The sequence below is a fragment of the Hibiscus syriacus genome, unplaced genomic scaffold (genome assembly GCF_006381635.1).
Source record: "Hibiscus syriacus cultivar Baekdansim isolate YM2019G1 unplaced genomic scaffold, ASM638163v2 tig00113124_pilon, whole genome shotgun sequence".
In the NCBI taxonomy this organism is placed as follows: Eukaryota; Viridiplantae; Streptophyta; class Magnoliopsida; order Malvales; family Malvaceae; genus Hibiscus; species Hibiscus syriacus.
Genome location: NW_024063444.1, coordinates 2,327,137 through 2,344,462, shown reverse-complemented (window position 1 = coordinate 2,344,462; position 17,326 = coordinate 2,327,137). Strand labels below are relative to the sequence as shown.

Below are 17,326 nucleotides of genomic sequence, written 5' to 3'. Positions count from 1 at the left end.
GTCACATGGTTGGAATAAAGTATTCACATGGAAGAGATAGATTGTTTTGTTATGCACAACCAATCTCATCTGAATGAAAATATACATACAATATAATCAAACCAAAACATACATACGCAACAAATTTATACATAATAATGTTCAAATAATGTACCCACAAAAACGAAATTAATCCGATAAAAAAGTATTATTTCAAACGAAGTCCGGAACATTATTTTCCAAATAATGTACCCATAACAATGTTCAAATAATGTACCCACAACAATGTTTAATTGATTTGTTGTTTATTTTTCAATATGCATTATGTTGAAGGTAAAAAAGACTTGTTGAAGGTAAACTTTCGCAACGCGAAAGGTAAATTCGCAACGCGAAAGTCAAATTCGCGTTGCGACTTTCGGTTTACGATTTTGCGTTGCAAATTTGACTTTTGCGTTGCGAATTTGACTTTCGCATTGATCGCAACATACAACATCAAGTTATATACAACATCAAACACATTCCAAGCTATAAATACAAGCTAAGGACACTTGAAGAAGCAAGAGAACAACTATCTAAGCAATCAAACACAAGAGAAAATCCCAACATGATAACAACTAAACCGATCATAGAAATGTTCAAACTCAAGTTACTACTGAATGTCTAACTGAAAATGTATGCATTCACACATAATACAACGTTTGCATTTAAAAATCACCTAAGTTAATAAGTCCCAAAAGGTAAAGCCGGTTGTGATTGGGATTTTGATTTTGATTGCGATTTTGATTTCCTTTTGCTTGGCACCATATGAGTTTGGATTTTGATGATGATCCATTTTTTCGTAGAGGAAAAGATGATTGTGATGGCACTGGTGATCCACAGGTCAACCTTGTATGACCACTTTCCTTGCACTGACTACATGTCTATATCCTCTTCTCTTCACCCTTAGATGGTATACAATCGTGATTTTTTGGTCAGCCAGGTAGCCTGCTGTCCATGACTGGTGGAAAAACTGTTTGTAAGTCATCTGGTATGTCCCACTCAGAAGGATGTGGACATGGTTAGACAATCTTGGCATAAGTCTGTCGATATACTTCTGTAGTGTAGCAATCCATAGCGTATGCGCTTGAATCATCTTGGTTTAGATGAAGAGAAACTTTTATAACATGGCCACACGGATAACCAGATGTTTGCCATTTCTTACAACTACACGTCTTTGAATTTAGATCGACAATCCATTTAAGTTATTATCAAATACTTCAAACAAAGTGTTTGAACATGGTTCAACTCTCCATGACGTTGACTTCACAACACGTTTCGTTATCTTTTTTTCAGTCCATGGTGTAACACGACGTTCCAATGTTCCTGTAAATTTAAATAAATAATACTAAGTAAAATATATGATAAGTTACGAATTTAAAGAAATAATACATGCATGGTTTCTTTTCTTGTTGTACCACTATTGAATAGAGGCTCGAAAAAACTCCATTAACATAGTAATGGGTAATTTTCAGGAATGACGACTTAGAGCGTTGATTGATTCTGCACTCTTAGACGTCATGAAACCATATCTTGCTCCAAGTTGATGTACTCTTGACCATCTTTCAAACCTGACATCTTCTAGTGTTTGAGCACATTGAGGCAAAACACGTCTTAAACAATTTATATGCTTATTAAAATCCACTTCCTGATAAGCTTTTACAGCATTCCAGTATGTCCATTTGTGATTTTTTATACCAGCATACCTTGATTTTAGATTTCTGTACAAATGAACACCACAAAGTCCATGAAAAGCATCTGGGAAACACCTTCTAACAACGTTGTCAATTGAGTTTGCCCTATCGTATATGATTGTCAGATTGTTAATATGACCTATGCAATCCCTAAGATGCCCCATAAACCATGTCCATGAATCAGAGGTTTCAGATTTGTCAACCCCGTAAGCTATTGGCAGTATCCTATTGTTAGCATCCATGGCTACTGCTAATAAGTTTACTCCAAGGTATCGACCTTTCAAATATGCTTCGTCAACTATAATAACTGGACGCATGCAAGTAATAAACGAACACAAAATCATATACACAAGAAATATAATCATTTAAATGTGAAATGCATGCAACTAACAAAAATGAGTCAACAAAATTATAATTATTTACTAACCGCAGTACCAATGGCGATAAACAGCAACTCAAAGCGTCCATCTCTATCTGTTTTGATATGAGTTACCGACTCAGGATTTTTCAGCTTTAAATTGTGACAATAAGCCGGCAGTTGGGCAAACGATGCTTCTGGCGACCCCCTCAATAATTCCAAGGCATAACATTTGGCTCTCCAAGCTTGAGAATATGAGATACTAATCTTGAACCGAGCATTCATGTCAATCATAATTTCATGTCCCCGATATACCATTCAATTCAAAAACATTAACTCAGCCAGAAAACCACCCAACACCTTTTTGTTTGCCTGTCTATGGTGAGGAAAAATTTGGGTTCTTGAACATGTATGTTTATCAATAAAAGTCCTAACTTGAAATATTTCGCAATCTTTTATCCTCTTTGCAATCATACTCCACGTACAGTTTTTGTCAATCATACACCTTGTTTCGAAACGATCTTTCCTTGATTTGTTAACTTTTAGTTGATAGCCATCTTCCACACATTTCGTATACAAAGCTATCTTCAAGTCTTCCTTTGTATCAAAGCAATCATCTTTCTTGATACGAATAACTTTTTTATAACAATCAACTGCTATCTTTACCAACTCTTCTTCTGGTATCTGAAGTAATTCTAGCATATTCCAGTTATACTCTCGTGGCATTTTCTTCTTTTTCTTTTCTTCGGGGAGTTCTTCTTATTCTTTTTCTTCTTCAGGGTTATATGAATTACATAATGGATGTTCAACATGTCATTCATAGTCGTAACTTCCTCCTCGTTATCATCAACAACATCTTCCTCGGCAGCGGCTGTTTCATCATCAAAATTCGGGTATTGACCAATATCAAAATCATTACATGCAGGGTATGTTTCTTCTTCCATCACATCATCAAAATCCGAGTATTGACCAAGATCAAAGTCCAGGTATTGACCAAGATCAAATTTCGAATACTGACTAGTACTCACAATTTTTTATGTTGGCTCATAATCGTCTAACTAGTCAATATGAAAACTGGAATTTGGTGCTGAAAGTTGATTGGGATTTAGACTATGAAAAGGTTGTGGGTTTTGAGATTGTGTTTGATATTGTGTTTGGTATTGGAAATGTGGTGAAACAAAATTTTCTTGGTGATGAAATTATGGTAAAACCATTAAATTTTGAGGTTGATAACAACGTTGTACATTGTGAGCACCATAAACTGGGTTGAAGAACTTAGTTGATTACTACCCGCTACTGATCCAACTTCACTACTTCTAGGTTCAACAACATACAATGTAACATCTTCTTGCGAAACACTAATGTAAGCAATGAATCGTTCAACATCTTCATTGTCGGTTAACAAATAAATTTTGCATTTTCTCTAATAAGATAGCCTAAATCCACTTAGAGGCTCTAAATTCAATTTCTTTGCAACACGTAACATTAGAGTTTCATAAGTTAATTTTTTTAATGACAGTTTTAGTTGAAGATTCATGGGTAAAGGCACACATTGTAAAACACCATGAACATTCTCCCATGACCCTCCAAAACACAAATATATCCAAACATGATCAACATTAGATGATTTCATTCTATAAATTGTAAATTAATTTACTAAACAAACGAGCTATAAACTAGATATCATCACTAACTTAAAGAAAAACATACATTTATTAAGTTGATAGTTGATAATTTGGGAGAGAAATCAATGAAAAATTATATAGAAATAAAATTATGTAAAAAAAATAGAGATGGGGAAGGATGTCGTTGGATATAGGAACGGATGTCGCCGGAGAGAGTGATAGATGGAGATGGAATGAGTTGCGATTTAGGGATTTAGATTATGAGTTGCTGCTGCTGCTGCTGCGTTGTTATATACCCAAAACATTTGTGTTGCGAAACTAAAACATGTTGCGAATTCGAAAATCTAGTTGCGAATTTGAAATTCAGTTGCGAATTTGAAATTCCGCGTTGCGAATTTGAAATTCCGCGTTGCGAATTTGACTTTTGTGTTGCGAATTTAACTATCGCGTTGCGTATTTGACTTCTGTGTTACGATTTATATATTCGCGTTGCGAATTTGGAAAATCGCAACGCGAATTTAGAAAATCGCAATGTGATTTACATATTAGCGTTGCGAAATTAGAAACTGGGTTGCGAAATTGGAGTTCGCGTTGCGAATTTGTTGGTCATTTTGGCAAATCCAAAAAAAGTTAATTAAAATCGTATATTATAAGACATTTTCGGTCACTGAGATTATTTTCTCTTTCTTTTGACACAAATTTATGTTAGTTTTGAAACAGGATACTTCTAGCCCTAAAATATTTAAGCTTGTCAAGATCCTTAATCTTAAATATATCATGATGATATTTTTTAACTAATAATCTGCTCCATATCAGAACTCGCAAGAACAATGTCATCTATATGTATGCATAACGTTATACACTTAGTACTCGTATCGTTAAAAGAATAAAGAAGAATCGCAAGTAACTTAAAATTTTTGATTAATTAAAAAGTATTCGGTTTTCATTCTACTTTCTATTCGCTTGTTTAAACCCAAGATTGTATCTAGGCATAGACGGGAGTGGCATCTACCAGGATCCAAAGTTTTTATAATATATTATATTTGTAAACAATTATTTTTATCACGGGTCAAATTATTTTTAATACTTATTATTAAGGGTTCATTTTTTCCTCAATATTTATTATTACGAGCTTATTTTTTTAGTATTTATTATTAGGAGCTTATTCTTATAATTTATTTTTTAGAATATTTTTATAATGTCTAATTTTTTGCCAATATTTTTTTGTAACTTTTGTTATTGAATACCCATTTTGTTTCAATACTTATTATTAGAGATCTAATATTTTTTAATATTTGTTATTAAGGACATATTTTTAAAAATTCAATTTCTTTTCTAATATTTATTTGTTATTTTGAGTCCAATTTTTTAGTACATTTTATTGAAGGTTTAATTTTTCTTTAATATTTGTTATTATGAGAATACTCTTATTTTTTAAAAATATTTATTATTAGAGGTCTATTTATTCAATACTTGTGTTATTATGGAATTGCCCTTAAAATTTATTTTTCTAACACTTGTTATCATGAACAATTACTTAAATGACAATTTGTACCACACCAATGCCTGTTATACAGTGGTAACATCATCATTCAAAATCACAATATCCACAAAAGCATATGCTACTAAAAATTCACAACCATGATACTTACAATGACCATAATATCATTCGTTATGCATGCAATAGCGATAAACACAACGCGATCGAAAACACAAATACAAACTGTAATTTAAATACTTGATTAGGGTCTAATATTTTGGTTCACCCGAGGGGCCATCAAAATCTCAAAAATGGGCTTGTTCAAACCATACAAGCTTTAATTTTTATTTTATTAAGCTAAGGTGACTACAAAGTAGTATTTATTCCTTTCAACCATTTGACAATGAGTGTTCAATCACCTTGATGCAGCTGTTGGTGCTCAAACTCGTGATCTCTAGGAATAAGAATGATTCTTTTAATATAACACCCTATACCCGGCCATGTAGGATGACCTGGATATTTTGAATGCACATTAGATTTCGATCAAGTCGGACATATTAAAAACCCTAATCATGTGTACCAAGTGAAAGAAATTAAAAATAAACATTCATCATGCAATACACGCCAACGATATATATATCATAATCATGCTTACGACAATTGTATACTCACGCATCGCAAGATGAATGCTATTAACTATGTAGGGATAAAATAGTGATTTCACATGTCATTATAAAATCCATTTCAACCAAATTTGACCTAAACCGAATCATTAATCACAAAATCAAGTTTCTAGACCAAATTAAATATATTTTAAAGTTTAGGGACCCTCCAAGGACTTGGGTGACCTGGATATTCTGATGACCTGGAACACAAATACCTTCATCAGGCAAGTCTTGGACAGTCTCAAATTTATTGTTGTTTCTAGAACATATTTTCAATGGAATCTTTATATTGTAGCAAAGTGATGCTCATGAGTTTTATTTTTGGGTTCCCCTCATCTGATTTATGTATGGATTTAAGCATTGAATCGAAAATCAAACACAATTTTTTGTTGAAATACATCATCTATTTCGCATGGGTAAATCTGGAAAGGGTCGAAACCACCTAAAGAAAAAAAAACAAAAGAAGCTAATTTCAATATGGAAAAAAATGCTAGAATGTCCAATCACTAATCCCTCTCTTTGTTCAACTTGAAATGCCAAAAATATCCTGATCATGGCAGCCACAAAAAAAAAAGGCCCTGCCGTTTTAATATCACAACAAAAATTCCTTTCTTTTTTCCCGCGTCCCAAAACTCATTTACAAAAAAATGATGGGAGGGTTTGGAATTTGGACGTATCTGTAACTCCATTTTTGATGATGTCGGGTCGTGTACTGGAAATGTGGATTCGATTTTAGTGTCTGTGCCAATGTCGTCGTCTTCCGAATCTAGTTGCTCCTGTAAATGCTTCTAAGACACTCGATGCCAAGGAAATGATCCCAACGGCACCCATGGCGTACAACACTTTATACGGTTCCAGTGCCATGCCAGAGAGAGAGGAATAAAACCCAGCAATTAGGTAGATCAAATTCAGTCTCACTTCCTTTCCCGTGATGCGTGGAAAGGGCAATTCGGAATTTAACATTGACTCCGAACTATAGATGCCGTGAAGAATCAAACAAATGCAAAGGAATGAATCTAGGAATCTTGGGAAGCTCTGATGCATTCCTATTCTCTGCAATCATTAAAAAGGTCTCATAAGATGATAAAAGAAATAAAATGGATGCAATTTGGTGGAAGTTCAGTGGAAAAGGCATAACAATTGGGCAAATCCGATACCTGCAACCAAGACACCAGGGAGGGAAGAAACATTAGTGTAGCAAGAATATGCAGCACCAGTAAGCCATGTTGGAGGTGGAAAATATCTTCTTGTGCCTGAATATAACTCGATCTGTTTTCTTTCGAAGGGGAACCCGGTTTGGGTTTAAATTGCTGAGACGAATAATTGTCTTCGGTTTCATAATCGGATTCCTTTTTTCGTGCATTGCTGCGAAATGAGGTTGTCAAAGAACTGTTACAGAAAAGAAAAACGGAGTAACACTTAGCATCACCTTAAGCACTCCAACAAAGAAACAAATGCGTTTAGCATTTACCAAGGAATACAAAATAAAATCCATACATTAAAATCTATGGTAAACATGAACTTACTTGCACAGCGAACTATGACAACATAAAGCATGTGATAAGAGCAGTACGAATAGGCCAAGTGCCGGGTGTACAAATGTTGACAAAATAATTGCCGCTGATCTTGGAACGAATAATGGATTGGCTCTTAGAACCCTTACCGCCTATTTCCAAAATAAATCAAGATCAACATAATATATATACACATAAATATAATATGTTGTATTGACTGTGCACATAAAAAGACAAATGACAATAAATCATCAACTACGGGATATATTTATAATCAACTGATACGACTTCAATTATTCATTCTAACAAGTCTCACATACAGGTGGTACCTTTCCATGGTGAAAATTTGAGAGAACCGTGACTTAACGAGGTTGGAGGTGGTATTGTTGACATGGTTCCCGTTTATATAGAGTTATGGAAAAGCAAGTATTCTATTTAACAAGAATTATACTTCTCAAAGTTCTGGTATATGCAATTTGATAATGAATCCAAATAACTTGTGAGATCTGAGCAAAGTCGGTATAGATAGTTGCAAAGAGTTTACCTTTAATGAAAGGAACCTCGAAGAAAGATTCATAAACCACTGAAGAAACAAAAGGCCAAAGTTTCCTTCCCATAGTTGCCACCTGGAATCAATTAAAACCTTTTAGTTAACCACAAGGTAGAAAATCATAATAGCAATGAAGATCATATGATCTCTATCTAAAAGAAATCACACAACCCTATCGAAAAGTGAGATAATTCAAAAAGTTCATAATGTAAATTGGAAGTAAAATAAAAAAAATAAGCCTGTTTAAGGTTTTTTTCCCTTTCTTTTGTTCAAACATATAAAAATAGTTTCTATATATTGTTCACAAAATATATCAACATGACATTCAGGAGATGATACAACAAGAAAGTTAAGAGTTCACCGACCTTGTTTTTATGGAAACATGTAAATACGCAGCCATGTAGAAGACCAATTGTGACACCAATATCAGTAGAATAACAATCCCATTTGCCAACAGGTAGCAAATTATCGACACAATGGTAAAGCTAGAGAATGGAGGAAATGGTTGAGAAAATAGAAAGGAAAAGAACAGGGAAAACAAAATGGGCACAAGAACAAAAGGCAAAAATGGGAATGGAAGTTGTACTCCACAGCTTTCGGTATAGAAGGAATTGGCCTTGCATGTGCTTGTCGCATCAGAGCAAAAAATACAACAGCGACACAGAAGCCAACTATCTGTATTAGAAAGTCATGTAAGAATCATAGAGTGCAAATAGCATATAAATGGAAACAACAGCAGAAGATTCTTTAGAATCTGATATGACACCTTTTTTCCCTCTCTTTACTAAAAGTCCCAAGAGATAACCATAATATATATTATTTTAATCATATGCACAAACTAGAAGATTCTTTAGAATCTGATATGGCACCTTTTTTCCCTTTCTCTTTACTAAAAGTCCCAAGAGATAACCATAATATATATTATTTCAATCATATGCACAAACTGGGAGGGTGCCTTCCATCAATTTTCTTAAGCATATGAAACTTAAATAATGGGAAATCCTTTATTTTACAATTTTGGAACAATATAATAGGAACACTTACACAATGAGGGTTTATATGCCTAAAAATCCACTACTATTGACTGTTATATAACGTGTTTCCACTCATTTCATCACTACAGACTCATTTATACAGATATCTCAAACATCTGATTCATGTTGAGAATGTCACCATGAACAGCTTCTAGTTACAGCTCCCACATTTTTACGTTCTAGTTTTGTATTGTCACATGAATCTAAAGGATGACCTCAGCACTTACAATCAGGGATTCAAATAACGGTCGGATAGCGGTCTCGCGGCCGTGGCGGCGGCCGATACCATTATCACGGAAAATAGTGGTGTGAAAGCGGAATCACACCAATAGCGGTAGATTGCGGCCGCTATTTAGCAGATAGCGGCCAATCGCGACAATAGCATACTGCTATTCCGTTATTTTTTCGATATTTCATTTTTTTGAAAAAAACATTTTTTTAATCAACTCATTTAGAAAAAATTCAAGACCGCGACATCTGCAATGACCGCAATAGCATCTGTTATATCTACAACCGCGATAAACGCAACGCGGCCTCAACCGCAATTTAAATCCCTGCTTACAAATGTTATAGGTAGCACACTACAGCACAAAATTTCAATGCCAAGGAGTGCACTGTGAATTATCAAAAGTTAGGAACCAGATAATAACATTGAAATACCAATATACTGATATTGCACAATATCTTCACCCAAGTGAACTCAACTAGAATATTCCAAAAGCAGCATTCACCAGATTATTTCTAATAATTTTTTAACTAATAGAAACTAGCATCTAAATTGAAAGGCAGGGAAGGAAAATAATAAGTATGAGGATTAGATTGGAGCACCTGTGAAAAATATAGAAGTGAGAATCTGCTAGCTGCGGTGGTTACAGAAACATCCATGCTTGCCTTATATGCACAATGAGGGTCAAGCTGTAGTGGTATCAGGAAGGGAGAGAGCTTTAAAACTTTAAGAACTGAACAACTGAATTCTGAAATGGAAGTAACATTTGCATGCAAGGAAAGATATGGCTCATCACCAGTAAAAGAACAGTTGTTTTCTCTGTCCCAGTAGAAGTCCAAAGTGCTGGGGAAGAATCAACAAGAAGAGTATCACTATGTAAATTAGGATATACGTGGAGACCTGATGTAGGATCCCAAGCAAGTGCTACAGGTGGAAAACAACGCAGTTTGCAAAGCTCTGGACGGTTCAGCAGAAAAGAGAAAGGAAAACTAATGAGTACAGTATTTTTAATTGAAAAGGATAAAAAGTACGAAAACCAACAAGAAAAAGTAACAACAGAATATATCCAGCAATCATAGATCATGACAAAATTTTGATGGTTAATTGGTAAGCATGACAATCAGGTGACCAAAAAGAATTCTAGAATTTCAGGATTGAAATAAAAACAAAAGGACATTAAGATTCTTACTAGTGTTTCCAGTATCTCCAGCTTCATCAAGAAGCGCAGAATCTTTGATTCCACAGCCTGCAGTTTCCAAAGAGAAACTAACAGGCAAAAGGCCTAAACTAATTGCAAATGACAGATTGAAAGCAAGTGGGTGGTCCTCCTTCAATAAGATATCCTGCACATCATTGAAATCATTCACCAACAATTTTCAGTTGTCTTTGCGGGTGAAACTAGAGTAAACAGGTTTTTGCTCAAGTTTCAAACCCTAGAAAGCTAGATGGCAGCATATCAGACATTCACCTTATGGGAGAGTATTGATAGAAGCATTGACACAGGAGAGAATTCTAATTTCCCTTCATCTGGATTAAAGAACTGCCCAACTGCCATGGAAGTTGCTGGTGGAGGCCTGCCTGAAATAGTCCGAGCACCACAAAAGCTATATGTTAAATGAGAGAGCAGCACAACCATTTAAAATGTCCAGGAACAGAAAAAGAAAATAGAAAGAAGCCTAGCATTTTGTCCTACAAAAAAATATATGCATCTTTAGCATGCATACTAAGATTTGATCTTCTGAATAGGCTGAAGTTTGGTAGGGTTCACCATAGGTTTAAATTTGGAAAAGAATAAGAAAATAGAAGTGATTAAAAAGTGTTATCACACGTCCATCCTTTTAGATTGCACAATTTAGCTTTCTATTCCTATCAACAGTTAACCAATCAAAAGTATTTGATAGTTTCATAACGTATTCTCATAGAGGTGAATCCTTAAGATGAATAAGCATAGAGAGAAGCAAATTCCCAAAAACAACCCTAATCCATATGTAGTTGATGTTGTAAAAGGAAGGTTACCAGACGAGGTGCAACTGAGATAGTCAGGAATCTGAAGCCATGCATTTCCTCAGGAGCCAAATGAAGTACAGCGGATGGAGGCGCTTGCTCAGTCTGACTGCCAGGTTCAACCTGGTAGCAATGTACACAAAAACAGGAGTCAATCTTAAGCAAATTACAGTTGAAATCAGAAGGCATAATAAGTTGTTGCTCCATTGCAAACAAATTTACCAACAAAATCTGTTATTAAAACTTTGAAATTCCCCAACACTATTCCAGTTTAACTGTAAAAGATACAAGAAACCTACAACAGATTCACAGAACAGTACAGTGATTCATACCTGCCGTGGTGTTGGTCCTGCAGGAATTTGCACCATCTTTGATGTCACTTCAAGAACCTTTTTACCAGCAGGCAAGTCTGAAGACGGATTTCCCTTTTTGGGGCCATAAATGAACTCGGACTCCAGAACAAGGAGCCAGGTTTGTAACAAATATGAAGTGGTCTTTTCCATTTGCCCCCTAGACATAGAACTCGACGTAAGAAAATGCATTGTGAGGCTGAACAAGCAACAGAGGAGTAGCTTTGGTAAAGTTTTGCAGCATGCAAGTAATTTTTGCCTCGAGGAGATAAAATTTGTGGAATATAAGGGTAGATATTGCTTACAAAAAAGCCCATTGAGAGAAAAAGCTAAGCATTTTTTGGATGTGAGGTAAGGCTCACCAAATTATGTATGTCCAACCACCGTCTTCTCCCATCCATGGCCAATATGGTGACAGTAGTTGTTTGTATGTACAAATCCCTCTCAAGGATATCATCATTCCAATGAAAACTGCTAGAACAGTCAGACAAGGTATGCACTTGTGGACCTGAAACATGACATAGCACGTCATAAATTAAAATCATCTGGAATCATATTTGAACTATCATTTCAAGAAGCAGTTTTAGTTCAATCATGTGACAGTAAATTCTTCTTAAGGGATAGGAAATTATCATGAAGATTTCAATAAAAGAATTCTTAAGTTTTCATAAAAAATAAAACTGAAACATTTATGTCCTAATACCAGCAGTGTCTTTTACATCCTTTGCAGGAACACGAGCAAACCAAGATGATTGAGGTTGCATCTTCCAATTGAAACTTTGTGGAATTTCACTGTGAAGCATCTTTGTGAATATGGCAAGTCTTTTTTGAGTTTCAGGAAAAGGCTGACCTGTTCTGGAGTCTACCAAACTAAGCAGGGTATGTGACATCTACATGAAACATTTACATTAAACATGTCAAGAACAGAAATGCTATGACAGGCTGAAGCAATGCCTCAATTTTAGTTGCATGTTACAACCAAAATGAAGGTTTCTAGTTCAAAACCCTCTCTCAACCTAACTATCCAAAATTGGAGAGAGAGAGAGAGAGAGAGAAACAATCTAGAAAGAGAGATTCAACTTACTTGCACTTACTTGCACAACTAGTTGATTACACATAAAATAGTTTGATGTTCCATAGATAGCCATACATTTTTCATGCTTGTACCACTTATCATAAATCCATGAGTGGAAGGCACAATACCATCAAGCGATTCTAATCTTGAGCGAACCTGTAGCCAGAAAGGAGAACAGGATATATATATGTACATGTACAGGTAGTCAAGACAAGATTCAACATTTCAAACAAGATATGTAAAGGAGAAATCATAAAGCACCCTTCTCTTTTATACAAGCAAAAACCTAATCCAAACTATACAGCAGAACAGAAGTTGAAGACATACTTGATAATCATTATAACCACCAGAAATGGAAATGACGACGACATTGGATAGTTTTGGGCCAGATACATAACGCCCTGTCCGAGTGGTTTGAACCTCATACCCCTTTCTCCATTCGTCATTTATACTTTTATAGTAGTCACCCAGGGATGGTTGCAACGCGAGAGGAGGTGACCTGGATGGAAATAGCAAATTCTTAAAGGGAGAAACAAGAAATTTTATACAAAAAGATAGACAAGAAACCACAACAATCTTACTGGTGGGGACTTGAAAGAGTTACGATAGTCTCAACAGCTGATTTCCTGAGATGATGGTGGATTGTTGCAGCTCTAGCAACAAAACCACCCATAGAGTGGCCAACCAAAATGACACTTTTCGGCAATCTACCAGTTGTTGCAGCACCATCACTATCCTGGGCATCACGGGATTCTTTGTATTGGTCCAAAACCTGCAAGAATAGGGATAGCATCACAGAACCTTCAACAATAAAGTTGACCAAAATAATTCGATTTTTCTATGGCCTGGTAGTATGACACTGTCAAACAAATAAGCATCACAATCTTTGATGTGATATAGGATATTGCTTCACCATTTTATTCTCTAAGCCAAACTGAGGTAGTTGAAAACAACTTCATTAAATAGGAACATAATAAAAAGAAACTGGAGATCAGAAATTCGCGTTAAACCTTGCTCTCACTATAATATTTTTCATTGATTTCATTTCATGTGTGTGTATGTGTAAACCAGGCATACTTGCATCTTTCACTTATGCAACAAAGATTCAGTTAGTTTATCTCGTCAACGAATTTAATTTGAGATACTGAATGCAGATTAAATGATAATTGTGACCTCAGATAGCTATGTGCAAAACATTCAAGGTTATATGGTCGCCTGCTCGGTCTTAAAACTAAAACTATGTCCATGCACTCAGTAAAATAAAGAAGTTCAAATGATAAAAGTGATACCCGATGAATAGCATATACTACATATTCAGTGTGCTCTTCAAGTATCCGACCATCCATTGCAGAATGTTCACCCTCGAGATCCACAGCAAACCAATCTAGCCTATTAGCATATTGGTTCGGTAATTGGATGACAGCCATATCCACATTCCCTCCCTCGTCGGAAGCTAGATAAGCTTCTCTATAGAATGTGCGTTCAAGAGGACCCCCTTGATAAGCTCTATCAGATTCAGCTGCCAAAGACCTCACCTGAAAAACATACCCAAAGTTGTGAGTTGTACACCATTTTAGAATCATTCACAAACGGAAACAGAATGGAATAATTCTGAGTTCTTTAGCATGGACAACAACAAAGGACACTAATAATAACAACAGTGGTAAAAGAAAGACCTTGCCTGTTTGTAGCTACCACCATTGCCCGGAATAAAAAGAACGGGAATTCCATTGAGTTTCGTTAAGTGTTCTGCAAAGTCAATCTTTTTCCAACCTTCATGGTACAAATACAACCCGTATTTTGCAGATGACCCGCCCTCCATTGTGGAAATCGGGATATAAGTCGGATACATATATGTCATAATACAACATTTGATATAGGCTTCAATAAACCATACAAAGCAGTTACACCAATCCATATTACCGCAACCACAAATATCATTGCTCTCAAACAAGGCCTAAACCCTCGCATTCTTGAATCGTCGCTCTTATTATTGTTCCTTCTTTCATTTTCCATGTTATTCAACATTACTCCTCACCAAAAAAAGAAACAAAATCTATATAAAAATATTAAAAGATAATCAGCCTTTAGAATGCAAAATTTGAATAAACATGCAAATTTTTAACTAGAAGCAATAATAAAAAATTGATCCAGCTTAATTATTGGCAGATCTACTACATAAAACCATCTTTTCAACTAAATCAAGCTACTTAATTAACTTGATTAAAGCTAATTTAAAGAGAAAAAAAGTAAAAAAAAATGGCTTGAGAAGCTAAAGATTATAAAAGTAAAAGAAATTTTCAGATTATGAAAGCTAAAAAAGCTTTCAGAGATTTAAGTCGAAGTTGATCTGATTTCAAGACAGAATGCTGAGAAAAGCTATGATGAAGTATAAAAGGGAAACCCGATCGGAGAAGATGAAACCAAACGCCGTCGTCTAGACTTCGAAATGTGACAGGAGAAAATCGTGAAATTGAAGCGAGCCGGAGAGAGCGCGCGTGAGCACAACGCGATCCGGATCTAGTTGTTTTGTGTGTGACCCGAATCAAAAGGCTGGATTGGATCGGGGCTCCGGTTGAGTGTTGGTGAATTACACAAAAATCTATTTAAAAGATAATTAATGCATTTATAGCTAACCATGAATTAAAATCTTAGTATACAACTCACACATAATTAAAAGGTAATTTATTAGAGATGTACCAAATTCTGTTAAAACTGTTTAACCAATCAAATCCAAATAATTTGATTGAACGGTTAGTCACTAAGATTAGCCAAATATTGAAAATATATATCTTTTACTTATCTGTTCATTCAATTCTAAAATAATTAATTAATCGTTTAATCAAAATTATCAATTATAAATATTAAATATATGTTTTTTACCAAATTAATCCAATGTTTTTATAACTTTGTAATAATGAACATTCGTTTGTCAAACTTTTGTTTCAATCAAGTCCACGTTACCATTGTAATGTAATGTTTGTATTTGGACCAAAATAAGGAGAAAGAAAAAAGTGTAATAAACTCTGTGGAGTTAAAAACAGATTGAATTAACTGAAATTAATTTAGTTCAGTCAATTGTTTTTTATAAATAAATTGATTTGATTATTGATTAATTGTTTTAAATTTTATTTAAGTAAATTAGTTATAGTTGGATTTTGTTAATAACGACCATTTGAATACTTTCAAGAATTGTTTGTACGGTGAAACTTAAACTTAAATACATATTATTACCTCAACTTAACAATCACATTCATAGTACTTTTGTTGGAAACAAATAAGTTATGTTATTCCATGAAAATTAATTTGATAAATGGAATTAAAATATATTAATTTATCTCATCCTTAATGATATTACTTTACCATTTTCCTTAACTTATGTATGTCTATTAACTTTGTTTCTTTATATATTTGTTGATAGGAAAAAAAATTACCCGTCGTCTGTTGACATAGGCTTGAAAGAGGAGAGAATTATTATAAAGAAGAAGAAAAAGAAAAAGGGTCGAATTATTTTCGATCATACATCTATTTTTTAATCTTGATTAAGGGTATCTATAATGGTATTTAATATTTGTGTCATTTGTAGAGTCATCATAACTATTGGTAGGTCAACAAACTAAGTACATCTAGTAACCATGCATTATATTTTATTCTAGAAAATCACGTTAGTTTACCAAAGGGTTTATAAGTCAGAGATCTTACTTATATGTTATAGTTTACTAGAAGTTTATGTATACAGGATGTATGCTAGTTAGAGGTTGTGGTGGATAGAGAGGTTTCAGGAGATGGTCTCCGAATTCAAAGGTATAATAATATTCATGAAGTATAAAATGTTCAAGTTTTATTCAAGAAAAAACATTAGATTAATGAATAAGTTATCTTATACAAACTTATAAAAAAATAGAAAATTTCTAAAAGAATTAACTTGTAATTAAAAGCTAAATGATCAAAATATAAATTCATTCATAATGGGGTGACTAAAATGTAGAATATTCCAATAATCTAACATCTATTTGTGATTTGATGATCTAATGACTTGATTATTACAATCGATTGAGTGATTTGATTATGATTTTTTAAATAGAATAATTTAAGTATAAACTTACTAGTAAAGACTACTCTGTTGCGTAATTTTCCCAAACATACCAAGGGAAAAGCATAGATATTTGAAATGCTTAAAGAAAAGGGTAAATTACACGCTTACTCACTAAATTTTACTTACCTCTTATTTCACTCACTGTACTTTCAATTTTTTCAATTTGTTAATTTAACGTTAGACATTAAACTTTTTTTGGTCATTTTGATGTTAATTTTGTAATGGTGTTATGACATGGAATACATAAATAATTTTTAAAGAGAAAATAACCTCAGTGACCAAAAATCTCATATAATATACGATTTTAACCAACTTTTTTCGGATTTACCAAAATGACCAACAAAATCGCAATGCGATCGCTAATTCGCAACGCGATCTCTATTATCGCAAATCAGTTTCCAGATTCGCAACGCGATTATGACTATCGCAATGCGATTTTCCAATTTCGTGTTGCGATTTTCCCAATTCGCAATGCGAATAAGTAAATCGCAATGCGAATTTGGAAAATCGGAATGCGAATTTGGAAAATTGCAACGCGATAATACAAAATCGTAACTCGATACTTAATTTCGCAACTCAATACTGACTTTCGCAACGAGATAATACATAATCGCAATGCGATTTTCAAAGCGCCATTAGT

The 17,326-nt window shown here is 34.3% G+C and overlaps 1 pseudogene; it reads right to left on the bottom strand.

Annotated features, from left to right (window-relative positions):
- Window positions 1-6,333: 6,333 nt before the first annotated feature.
- Window positions 6,334-14,747, bottom strand: LOC120185584 (annotated as a pseudogene).
- Window positions 14,748-17,326: the final 2,579 nt, after the last annotated feature.